This window comes from Scylla paramamosain, chromosome 1, assembly GCF_035594125.1.
Source record: "Scylla paramamosain isolate STU-SP2022 chromosome 1, ASM3559412v1, whole genome shotgun sequence".
Lineage (NCBI taxonomy): Eukaryota > Metazoa > Arthropoda > Malacostraca > Decapoda > Portunidae > Scylla > Scylla paramamosain.
In genome coordinates, this window is record NC_087151.1 from 35,372,693 (window position 1) to 35,386,603 (window position 13,911).

Below are 13,911 nucleotides of genomic sequence, written 5' to 3' on the forward strand. Positions count from 1 at the left end.
ATATATATATATATATATATATATATATATATATATATATATATATATATATATATATATATATATATATATATATATACCCCGAAATGCATGCCACATATTATTCATACGATAAAAACGTGTGTGAGAGAGAGAGAGAGAGAGAGAGAGAGAGAGAGAGAGAGAGAGAGAGAGAGAGAGAGAGAGAGAGAGAGAGAGAGAGAGAGAGAGAGAGACCGACTGGCCGACTAACCGACAGACAGACAAATAGACAGACAGACAGGCAGGTAGAGTTAGACGAGTGTATATTATGTAGTAATATAGTATACAATATTTTGCCAGTGCGTAGTATGTATACACGAGGTTAAAGTAAGAGTTAATTTCAGATTGTTGGTTTTGTCTTGAAATGTTTGCCGAATGACTTATGCATGACGAAATGCGTGGCACTTCTCCAAAAATCAGCAGACTACCGAACACGAATTACTTTCTTGTGGTAAATTTGTTTTCATGTAAACGCTGTTTATATTAATGCTGGTGTATATCGTTTGAGATAGTTACACGTTACCAATGTTCTAAAAGGGCTACTGATCCTTTCAGTTCTTTTAAGGTTTACTCATGGATTGGACGGACATACATAATCAGTCTCAGTCTCAGTCTCTCTCTCTCTCTCTCTCTCTCTCTCTCTCTCTCTCTCTCTCTCTCTCTCTCTCTCTCTCTCTCTCTCTCTCTCTCTCGTGTGTGTGTGTGTGTGTGTGTGTGTGTGTGTGTGTGTGTGTGTGTGTGTGTGTGTGTGTGTGTGTGTGTGTGTGTGTGTGTGTGTGTGTGTGTGTGTAGTGTTACTACGATCCAACATTGCCACTGGCGATCCTTGTCGAAAGTCATACAGCATCATATTTCAGTATTTCTATTATCTATATTTCCCGAGTCAGTATATTTACCATTATATTTTATCGCGCAACCTTAAGATCGTATATCTTGTGGATCAAACATACACACACACACACACACAAGGGCCTGGGGGAGGCTCAAGGCTCGATACCCGACCGGGTTAGGAGTCTTTGGGAAGATTTCTTTGTAATGTAAACCCCCGTTCACCTAGCAGTGATTAGTTAAGTCGGGAGATATGACTCGCTGCTTAGAGAGAAGAAACAAACTCCTGAAAAATTACACGGAGTGGCCTGATCATCCTGGCCCTTGTTCTCCAGGTTGGTCGGTGTCAGGTGGCAGCTATAGTATCACTGTGTAAGGTACTTCCTTAGGATTAATATATATTTGAGATGTAGTATGTTAATATTTAGATATGCAATATGTGTATATTCAGCAGAAAAAAGCTGTAAATAATAATAATAATGATAATAATAATAATAATAATAATAATAATAATAATAATAATAATAATATTAATAATAATAATAATAATATTATTATTATTATTATTATTATTATTATTATTATTATTATTATTATCATTATTAAAAACATACACAAACCGACATGAGCGCGCACGCCCGCGCGAAAGAGAGAGAGAGAGAGAGAGAGAGAGAGAGAGAGAGAGAGAGAGAGAGAGAGAGAGAGAGAGAGAGAGAGAGAGAGAGACAACACAAACCCACATGAGCGCGCACGCCCGCGCGAAAGAGAGAGAGAGAGAGAGAGAGAGAGAGAGAGAGAGAGAGAGAGAGAGAGAGAGAGAGAGAGAGAGTACACAAACCCACATGAGCGCGCACGCCCGCGCGAAAGAGAGAGAGAGAGAGAGAGAGAGAGAGAGAGAGAGAGAGAGAGAGAGAGAGAGAGAGAGAGAGAGAGAGAGAGAGAGAGAGAGAGAGAGAGAGAGAGAGAGAGAGGGAGAGAGAGAAACCGTAGGAAGAAACCATGTCGCTATAGATTTTTCAGTGACAGTGAGTAGTTACTGCCCTCCTTGACCACAGGGTTGGGTGAGTGGTGCGTACGGAAAAGTAACAACTGGTAGTCACGAGTGATCTAGACCATGGTGATGCTGAATATCACACTCACACACACACACACACACACACACACACACACACACACACACACACACAGACGCACACACACACACACACAAACACACACACTGGTAGTCACGAGTGATCAAGACCATGGAGATGTTGAATTTCACACACACACACACACACACACACACACACACCAAACTATCTAGCCAGGGTAGAATAAATAAGTACCTTGAATTATTACCTCAGCGCTTTAAACAATAATGTTGCCATTAACCCTTGCAATACTCCGTGCCTTCATTGTGGGAGCCATCCCGAGAAAGACAACTAATGTCATGCATAACATTCATTGAATGTTCTCAACGTTTGACGCATTTTTCTTCATCTTTCCAGAATCTTCTTCACACCCTTGTGTACATAGTCGTATCACTCACCATTAAATAATTATCTCTTCGTTTTCTCCATACTTTTTTTTTTCTTCAAAGGTTAATCCTACCTTGATTCAAATTCTTATTTCTTACAAGGCAGACTTATCTATTCTTTTGAGCTTTCACTCGTTTCATTGTCTAAATACTCTTCCGGTCTGTAAACAATAATTGTGAAATACACTTTTTTCCTTTTTTTTTTTTTTTTTTACTTTACGTTCTTTTGAGATTATCTATTATCTTGAACACAAAATTAACATTGTGTAGCACCAACAGTTGCTGCAGCAACAAATATTATCAAAGCAGAATTACTCATATTTCAGAACCAGCAGCGAAAAAAAAATGATATATATATATATATATATATATATATATATATATATATATATATATATATATATATATATATATATATATATATATATATATATATATATATATTATGAAATAAAAATAAAAAGTGTTTAACATTAAAATGGAATCAGCAAACACGCCCTCTTTTCCCTTTACCTTGTACCTGAACAAAGGGTACTTACAAACCCAGGCAGGCGGATTTCCCCCTCTCTTGCTGCACCTGAAACAGAGAAGTATCGCTACATTAGCCTGACAGCGTCGACTAGCCCGTTGTGATGCAGTATTTCAGCGAGGAGTGTTTCACAGCTTGATTGCGTCCAGCACCAAAGAGAAGCTTGATAATGACCAGTAGTTTTCAGTGATGGTGTTACTGAAACTGGTCACTGCACCTTCGGACAGGTGCAGCCGTGGCCCTCAGCCCCGTCCTGTACTCCAGAGAGACGCGGGAGGTCAGGACACTTAATTGCATATTTATTGACCCTAAAGTGCGCAAGCACACACTCACACTCGCGTGCACGCACACGGGCTGGCGCACGCACACAGGCTGACACACACACGCGGGCTGACACACACACACACACACACACACACACACACACACACACACACAGTTTAACTAACTACCAACATTAAAAACAGGTAATTCTTCCGCTTTTGCACTGGTTGGCAAACAAATACACCAAGCGGATAAACAATTATGGAGACCAGTATTTGCATACATACGTACACATACATAATGCATGCATACATATGTGCTTATATAAACAAGGAAATTAATGAATGTGTATATATGAATGAAAAATTAGTATCCTGGTACGCATACGCTTTGCATATATAAAGAAAAAAAAGTGCATAACTTTTCCGCAGCTATTTAAGACAATTCATTAGCAGAGGATGCAACCCAAGCCATTTTTGAGCCACAAATAGAAAGTCTTCATTTTATCCTCACAGTAGGGAAGCAACACTAAGTTATCTCAAGTAGAGCTAATGAGCCCCCCAGACCTCCCCAATCTCTTCCACGCTTCCTCCATGAGCCACAGGTAAGCGCTGCGGCCCCAGCTCGACAGTACATACCATATTTCCACATCTCGGCAAGAACTGGTTGGATGCAGGAAAGAGGTCTCATCCTCTTACTACATTTAATTAAATTTTCCACTTAATTTCAAGACCTCAAAACCAAGGAGTTCATTCATGGAAAATTTGTTTTTATTTCCCCCTTTAATGTTTAACACTTCAAAACGCAGCATCTCGCGCATGCAACACTTGGACCAGAAAAAAAAATAATGTACAGTGTATGATATCAGAATGTTGTGAATAGCAATGTATTACTTCACTTTTTTTTTTTATTGAATATTGCTATACCTTCGATGGGGAGGGAAATATATTGAGCCACGTTACCTTTGTCATCCAATGATCGCAAGTACTTCCAGTTGCCCCATCTGAAATTCCGCCTAAAGAACATGTAAGTGCTTCAGAATGCAAGGGATAAACGCCTGCCAGCCTCCAAAACAGCCTGCCGCTTGTACTCAGGCCACCACCCACCTCGCTGCTTTCTTTTCCTCCACCCAATTGACATTTACGAGATCCTACGGAAAATCTCTCTCTTTCTCTTTCTCGATTTTTCTGTATTGATATTTCCTTCCTCCTCTTAGTCTAGACGTGACAAACAGCAGAGGCACGTTTGTTCATGCTGAAGCAAATACGCTTAATTTCTATAAGATATTCAAGTTCACCTGCTCTTTGATTTCGTGTCTGACAATTTTTTTTTCTTTTATGTAGGAAGGACACTGGCCCAGGGTAACAAAAATCAAATAAAAAAAATGCCCACTGAAATGCCAGTCCCATAATAGGGTCAAAGCAGTAGTCAAAAATTGATGAATAAGTGTCTTGAAACCTCCCTCTTAAAGGAATTCAAGTCATAGGAAGGTGGAAATACAGAAGCAGGCAGGGAGTTCCAGAGTTTACCAGAGAAAGGGATGAATGACTGAGAATACTAGTTAGCTCTCGCGTTAGAGAGGTGGACAGAATAGGTGTGAAAGAAAGAAGAAAGTCTTGTGCAGCGAGGCCGCGGGAGGAGGGGAGGTATGCAATTAGCAAGATCAGAAGAGCAGTTAGCATGAAAATAGCGGTAGAAGACAGCTAGAGATACAACATTGCGGCGGTGAGAGAGAGGCTGAAGACAGTCAGTTAGAGGAGAGGAGTTGATGAGACGAAAAGCTTTTGATTCCACCCTGTCTAGAAGAGCAATGTGACTGATTGTGATGTGCGACCTTGTTATCAGCAGCATTTCGTAGTGTTCAGATTGAATTCCTTATACAAAACGAACTGTTTTTATTTTTTCTCGATTGTGTTTTGAAAATTAGGAAAATACATGGCTTCAAAATTTCTGCTAATGTTTCCTAGTATTTCTTATAGGATTATTACATACTAAACTCCTACAACCCTAACATCCAGGTCACAGAAAACAAGGAAACATCAAGGCACCTAAAACCCAATAACGTGTCCGCTCCCAAAACTATTGTTTACAGTGACACACCGCCGCACGATTTATCAGACTATTATTTGGTGCGTGCAGCTCCTTTTTTTTTTTTTTTCCTCAAATTATTCTTTAATATTATTATTGAAATGTTCACCTGATTCTTTTTCTCATTTTTTTTATCAAGTGTGTGTGTGTGTGTGTGTGTGTGTGTGTGTGTGTGTGTGTGTGTGTGTGTGTGTGTGTGTGTGTGTGGGAGGGGGGTTGTATGGGTAGGTGGGTGGGTGTGGGTTAGTGGGTGGATGGTTGGGTGCGTGGGTGGTGCCGTCCGTTTAAGGTCTGTCTGGTCCTTGAGTTCAACCCACACGCACACCCACACCCACACCCACCCACACACACACACACACACACACACACACACACATTTTTTATGGAATAAACTGCCATAAAATGCTGCAGAATAAGATAAGGATATGCAATGTCACTGTTTAATTCCTCATTCTTTTGCTCTCAAATGACAAGTAACACCTAAATGGATGTATAGCGTGGTGAATGCCTTAGAGTTGTCTAATGCCTTAGAGAAGGAGGCAATGGGCACCCCCAGGAACAATAATTGGTCACAGTGAGCTCTAAATCACTGGATTAGGGGGTGCTGTGAACCTATCATTAAACCCAGCTGTAACATTACTGAGCATTTCCCTTTGTGTCTATCCACACAAAGGGGCAGTCACAGCCTGTCCTCTAAAGACAAACCTCTTCCTTCACACAAAACTACAAGCACCTAATAACACATACCTTTCATTCAAAATTCAGAATTATCATAGAGACTCCTACACCAGCCTCAGAGTCTCCATCTGGGGAGGGGACCACAAATATTCCCAGGTCGGACTGCTCTTCTGGTATCGACCCTAATTGTCTTGACACCCCCATCTCAACTTTTTTCTTCTTTAACTTTTGCAACATTCGGGGTCTTAGAACTAATTTTCAATCTGTACACCACCACCTTTCCTCTACTTAACCTCATCATCTTTTTCTCTACTAAACCTCATCTTCTTTTCCATACTGAAACACAGGTTTCTGAAGCAATTGACAGTAGTCCCTTTCCTGTTCCCTCCTACTTTCTCTATCCTCATTTTCAGTCCAAAGCTGGATGTTGCGTTTATGTGCGCAACGACTTAACCTGCTCTCGTGCCCACACTCATGAATCTTCCGAGTTTTTCACCATCTGGCTACGATTCCTTTCACTCCTCTGACTATAAGAAATTCTTTGAATACCTGACTTCTAAAGTGGAGCACATTCAGACTCTATTCCTTTTTGAGATGATCTGCATTTTTGGAGACTTCACTGTTCATCACCAACTTTGGCTTTCTTCTCCCTTCACTGACCATCCTGGTGAACTGGCTTTTAAATTTGCTATCCTTCACGACCTAGAGCAATTGGGTGCCACACCCTACTCGTATTCCTGACCGTCTTGGAAATACGCCCAACATTCTTGACACGCCCAACATTCTTTACCTTTTCCTGACCTCTAATCCTTCTACTTATGCTGTCACCCTCTCTTCTCCGTTGGGCTCCTCACTCTTTTTCTTGACTTAAACCTTCCAAACCTTGGTTTAACACAGCCTGTTCTCGTGCTATACATGAGAGAGAGGGTGGCCCACAAAACGTACTTGAGCCTTCCATCCCCAGAATCTCATGCGCTTTATATTTCTGCCCGGAACCATGCCAAGTCTGGTCCTCCAACTAACCAAAAACTTCAATAATACAAAGTGTCAAAATCTTCCAAAATCTAACTTCCCTCGTGATTTTTTGGCAAAGATATCTCCGATGGCTTTGTCTCTTCTTTCCCTCTTTTATTTTAACCAAATGGCACCACTGCTATCACATCTATCTCTAAAGCTGAACTCTTCGCTCAAACCTTCGCTAAAAACCCTACCTTGGACGATTCTGGGCTTGTTCCTCCCTCTCCTCCACCCTCTGACTACTTCATATTACCTGTTAAAATTCCTCGCAATGATATTTTCCTTCCTGGCCTAAACCCTCGGAAGGCTTATGAACCTGATCGGGTCCCTCCTATTGTTCTCCGAGACTGCGCCTCGTTCTTGCACCTTGCCTAGTCAAACCCTTTAACCTCTGTCTGTCAACATTTACCTTTTTTTTTGGCTGAAAGTTTGCGTACATTTAGCCTGTTCCTAAGAAGGGTGACCGTTCTAATCCCTTAAACTACCGTCCTATTGTTTTAATTTCCTGCCTATCTAAAATTTTTGAATCTATCGTCAACAGGAAGATTCTTAAACATCTATCACTTCACATCCTTGTATCTGATCACCAGTATGGGTTCCGTCAAGGCCGCCTTACTGGTGATCTGGCTTTCCTTAATGAGTCTTGGTCATACTCTTTTAGAGATTTTGGTGAAACTTTTGCTGTTGCCTTAGACATATCAAAAGCTTTTGAAAGAGGCTGGCACAAAGCTTTCATTTCCTAACTACCCTCCTATGGCTTTTATCCTTCTCTCTGTAACTTCATTTCAAGTTTCCTTTCTGACCATTCTATTGCTGCTGTGGTAGACGGTCACTGTTCTTTTCCTAGATTTATTAACAGTGGTGTTTCCTTAGGATTCTGTCCTGTCACCCACTCTTTTCCTATTATTGATCAATGATCTTCTAAACCAAGCTTCTTGTCCTATCCACTCCTACGCTGATGATGCCACCCTGCACTTTTCCACGTCCTTTTGTAGACATCCAACCCTTCAGGAAGTAAGCAGTTCACGCAGGGAAGCGACAGAACGCCTGACTTCTGATCTCTCTAAACTTTCTGATTGGGGGAGAGCAAACTTAGCATTGCTCCATACCTCAAAAACTCAATTCCTCCATCTACCAACTCGACAAAACCTTCCCGACAACTATCCCCTCTTTTTCAGTGACATTCAACTGTCCCCCTCTTTTACAATGAACATCTTCAGTCTGTCCTTTACTTATAATCTGAACTGGAAACTTCACATCTCATCTCTAGCTAAAACAGCTTCTATGGATTTAGGTGTTCTGAAACGTATCTGCCAGTTTTTTCTCACCCTTCCAGGTGCTAACTCTTTAAAGGGGCTTTATCCATCCATGTACGTAATATGCTTTACACGTCTGCTTTTCTAGACAGGGTGGAATCAAAAGCTTTTCGTCTAATCAACTCCTTTTCTCTAAATGTCTGTCTTCAGCTTCTTTCTCTTCCCCGCAATGTTGCATCCCTTGCTTTCTTTTATCGCTATTTTCATGCTAACTGCTCTTCTGATCTTGCTAACTCCATACCTCCTCTCCAGCGGCCTCTCTGCACAAGACTTTCTTCTTTCTCTCACCCCTATTCTGTCCACCTCTCTAGCATTAAAGTTGACCATTATTCTCAATCATTCATCCCTTTCTCTGGGAAATTCTGGGAAGCCCTGTCTACTTCTGTATTTCTACCTTCCTATAACTTGAACTCCTTCAAGAGGGAGATTTCAAGATATTTATCCTTCAATTTTTGACTGCCGCTTTGGTCCCTATTCGGGGACCGGCATCTCAGTGGGCATTTCATCTTATATCATCTGAAACTCCCAGCCTGCTTGTTTTTGCTCCTGACTACGCTTTACACTCTTTCATGAGGGAGGTTTCAGGAGGATTCTCAATGTTATTTTGGATTTGTTTTCGGAGTATCCTTTATGGGATTGGCACCTTGAAAAGGACTTTTCTTCCTATTTTGTTGCCCTTGAGTAAAGGCCCTATTAAAAAGAAAGAGGGAAAGAGAGAGAGAGAAAAAAAAAAGAGAAGGCATGGAATAATACTCCTGTACACCAGCTATGAGTCGATTAGAAAGCCCTGTTGGCTCTTGGCTTTTGCCGTTACTGAGTCGTGGAATTAATGACACTACCGTAGAATTATTGAGGTAACTAACACACCACTCGGAATCTCCACATTAAATCCACTATAGCAAACGGACCGACAACTAACCCATCAGTCTCTCTGTTCGTTACTGCAGTAGACTGCATGTAGTCTTTCACACTGTCCATGCGTCCACATAGTATATAGTATTCTTATAGCATGTATATAAGCAATAATAAAGGGATGCATACATATGGCATCTGATGGCATAAAAAACGCCAACAAGAGTATTTTGACCAAGTTTGAGAGTGATGGCTTCAAGGCATAAAAATGAAGCGTTAAATTTTTTAGTTGCCTAAAAAACGAAACTTGAAAGTCGACAGGGCGACAAGCACTCTCCAGAGGAAATACAGAGAATCATTTCTGTAAAACGACGGAAAGTAACAGTCTTTGGAACATTTTTCTTCATCTGTGATATGCACTATATACAAAATATACAGAGATGTTGATAGTGACAAGAGAAGCTCATGCCGAGTCTGGAGTGAATCTGAAATCTCTTGAAAACTCATTCAACCCATGATGTTATCCTATGAGGGAACTGAGTACCTGCAGGTTTGGCCGACACTTTCGACTATGTTGACGTTATGTCTTCTCTTAGGGAAACCAGATATCTAGAATTTTTGCTAACACACCCAGCTATGCAAACTCAGCTTGTTTAGGCAGCTACATCCAGCTACACATGACCACTGTTGCTATATTTCACATCCGACCTTCGTTGCACATTAGTAAGTATACAAATAGAAACAGTGCCTAACATTTACTTGCAGTACTAACGTGTACACTCTTTATATACAGAAACAGAGGACAATGTATAAATAATTTGTTATTCATTAATTTACTTGAAGCAAACATCAGCAGCACTCACATTTTTTAGATTAGACATTTCGATTTCTTAGAGATGAATGAGGATTAAACATTGAAAATGTAAATCGTATCTCTCTCTCTCTCTCTCTCTCTCTCTCTCTCTCTCTCTCTCTCTCTCTCTCTCTCTCTCTCTCTCTCTCTCTCTCTCTCTCTCTCTCTCTCTCTCTCTCTCTCTCTCTCTCTCTCTCTCTCTCTCTCTCTCTCTCTCTGTGTGTGTGTGTGTGTGTGTGTGTGTGTGTGTGTGTGTGTGTGTGTGTGTGTGTGTGTGTCAGTGATAACACCTTTGCGTGTCGCTTGACAAATTAAGATTAAACTGAATCTAGTCTCCCCCCAGCCCGTTCACGCTGCCAAGGTTTTCACTCAGGAGCGATGAGTCCCTGACTCGCGTGATCAAAGGAGTAGAAAGTGCGTGTGTGAAATGCCACAGTCTTATTCATGGGGTTGGAGTGTTGCGAGCTCTAGGTTCTCACAGAGGATATAATGTAACAGATGTTGATTGTAAGTCCGGCATGCCCTCAAGGCATTGGCTCAATTACAAACACACACAAAAAAAAAATAAATAAATACATAAATAAAATTATATATATATATATATATATATATATATATATATATATATATATATATATATATATATATATATATATATATATATATATATATATATATATATATATATACACACACACACACAAGTAAATAAAATAAAAATTTTAGACATTCAGGAAGAAAGGAAACTTTCATACAAAGCGCGAAGCGCGCGCGCGTGCACACACACACACACACACACACACACACACACACACACACGTTAATTTTTTTAGTCATCGTTCATTTTACACCAGACTTCAAAGAGCATGTTCAATACATTATTCAAAGACAAACATTATTACACCGCTTATGCAAACGACAAGTTTCATATTGCATGAAGATATTTTTTTTTTTTATGAAATTCAATGGAAGCTTTGGATTCTTCTCCCTCATTCGGAATTGAAATGTTCGTGTAATAAAAAAAAATAAATAAAAGTAAAAATTTGAAAAATTACAATGATATCTGTTATTCCTGCCATCGTAACAGAAACATATTTAGTTCACTTGACAACAAATACATAAACAATGCTTGATCCAGAAAGAATTATATATATATATATATATATATATATATATATATATATATATATATATATATATATATATATATATATATATATATATATATATATATATATAATGCCTTTGGGTTTCTCTTTTACGAAAATCTTATTTCATATTTCCATTTTAGCGAAATGCGTGCGCTGGTTAGGTTGGTTCACTAAATTTGCACATGCTAATCTATTCTTCTTCAAGGTGAGCGGAGTCCGTGAGATGATGATTATTATTATTATTATTGTTATTATTATTATTATCTTTATCATCATCATCATCATAATACAATCTACATATAATGGGAATTTATTGTAAATGATCAGTATTTTGTGAAGATAATTAATCGATGAAAAATTACACATTTCAGATATTCGATGTGCATTTTTTATCACCATTCATGCTGGATAAATGTTTGCCACTAAATTCAGGAAGTACGCTCTTTATTGCACTCTATGGAATGCAATGAATCATATTTACTGGTGCCTTTTTGGGTGATGGATGGTGAATGATGGTCTGTGCTGACGTTAACAGTTTACAGGCATTTTCACCCACTTTCAGCTCGGATCTGTGTTTAACTAAGGCTATGGAAATAATGTGAAAATATGCTGCATTAACTGTTGGCGGTTTCATGGAATGTTTCCCAGGAAACGTGACAATATCAAGCATAGGCAGCCAGATTTTGCGAGTTTCATATTGTTTGGCCTCTTTTTATTATTATTATTATTATTATTATTATTATTATTATTATTATTATTATTCCTCCTCCTCCTCCTCCTCCTCGTCCTCCTCCTTGCTTCTTCCACCCCTCCCTTTCCTCTTCCTCGTTGTTGTAGTAGTTGTTGTTGTTGTCGTCGTTGTAGTTGCTCTTATTATTATTATTATTATTATTATCATTATTATTATTATTATATCATCATTATCATTGTTATTATTATTATCATTATTATTATTATTATTATTTAATTATTATTACTATTATTATTATCATCATCTTTAACATCATTCTCACCACCACTTACACAATACTTTCACCATGCTATTAGAGTCAAAACGACTCTAATAGCTTCTATAATTGTCTAATCAAGTCCTGTTGTTCTACAGCCGTTACTTATGCCCGCTTTTTATGTGTGCAGTACACCAGACACGCATCACTGAATCCACCTGAGTCGTTCAAACCAATGCCCCAGTTAATGTGTTTAGCTGGATAGCATTCTCATATTATTAGCCCCTTGTGGTGCAGCTGCCTTTATGAAGCTAATTGGTGTTTCACTCGTTATATATATATATATATATATATATATATATATATATATATATATATATATATATATATATATATATATATATATATATATATATATATATATATAGTTACAAGCTCGGGTAGGAGTTGGTTGACTAGGGGTGTATTGTACCCTTTCTTGTAGCATAAGGTAGTGAAACGAGTATGAAAGAAAACTTAATCATTATTCAACTAAATATCCACTACCTGAACCGGACATAGCGCGTGTAACTTATCTAGGACACAGTGATCCCGCTTAGGTTCAAGCAAGTATGTACAGTTAACATAACATATACAAACTAATAAGCAATAAAAGAAACTAAAGGTGACGAAACGTATATATACAAGTTAATAAGCAACAAAGTGAATGTAACATGTACCAAATAATAAGCAATAAAGGAAAACAAGTATATACCCAAAATACAACACAAATATATTTAAGTAGCTCAGGCGTGTACGTAATGAAGAGTGCGAGTGTACGTGTGTGAGTGTGAGTGTTCGTCACGTCTTCTAACTCACGTCGATGTAACCAGGCAGCTGGAGACAGGATGGTTCCAACTGCGAGAAGCGAGTGGAGGTGGAAGTCAGGCGTCAGCTCAGTTAGCACGATCGAGACGTGTTTCCAAAGCTTCGTCTCCATGATACCGCCACGGTGTGGTCGAGACGGTATTAGAAGCCGATGGTTTGTTGGAGAAATGAGTGTTGGCGAGACGGGGACGAGGGCCTTAATAATAATAATAATATATATATATATATATATATATATATATATATATATATATATATATATATATATATATATATATATATATATATATATATATATATATATATATATATATATATATATATTTCATGTTCAGTATGTTCCCACGTGGTTGAATCTATGCTGTCTTTTCTGCTACGTACTGCTTCTCAGGGGAATCAACACCTCACCTCACTCACCACTCGCCTAGTGTCTCTTGACAAAACTCCTTTATAAACACATTCCTTTCCCTTTCCTTCCCTGGATTATCTATCACATATGCCCATGTTAATCTTTCAGTCTCCGTGTCACGCTCTTTTGATGTCCGCTGATGTAAAAAAAAATGTCATTAGCTAAAATAGAGTGATATGTGATTGGCCCAATTACTTTAGTTTTAAGTCTATGATGGGTTATCTTTTCAACTCCACTATTGGTCAGTTCCTTTTGATCTTGCGCCAGCACTTCTGCATAAATTGTACATTAGAGAGATTCAGATTCAAGATATTTAAGAGATTCAAGCAAGAACATTCAAACCAGTCAATTTGGTTATTCTATTTTCAGTTATTCTAGTTTATCATTCAAGTCGAATCAGAGTTCATCACTCGAGCAGTCATCAGTCTTCGCTCTCAATATTATTGTGTGTACTGGTAATGCGTCACCTTGTCATCATTAAAATTCAGAACGTGAATAGTGATTGTGTGTTTCCTTTATTTACATATATCTAGAACCTCCATACCCACGAGAACAAACTCAATCATCTACAT

General features: G+C 38.7%; 1 long non-coding RNA gene across 1 annotated transcript in view; it reads right to left on the bottom strand.

The window, feature by feature from the left end:
- LOC135104698 (uncharacterized) overlaps positions 1 to 13,004 on the bottom strand; it is an 18,836-nt gene extending 5,832 nt beyond the window's left edge. The window contains exons 1-2 of the long non-coding RNA XR_010270495.1: positions 12,922 to 13,004; positions 2,908 to 2,945 (exon numbers count right to left, since the gene is read on the bottom strand). This is a non-coding gene — a long non-coding RNA (uncharacterized LOC135104698). The remainder of the gene's footprint in view (positions 1 to 2,907; positions 2,946 to 12,921) is intronic.
- Between the last annotated feature and the right edge of the window lie 907 nt (positions 13,005 to 13,911).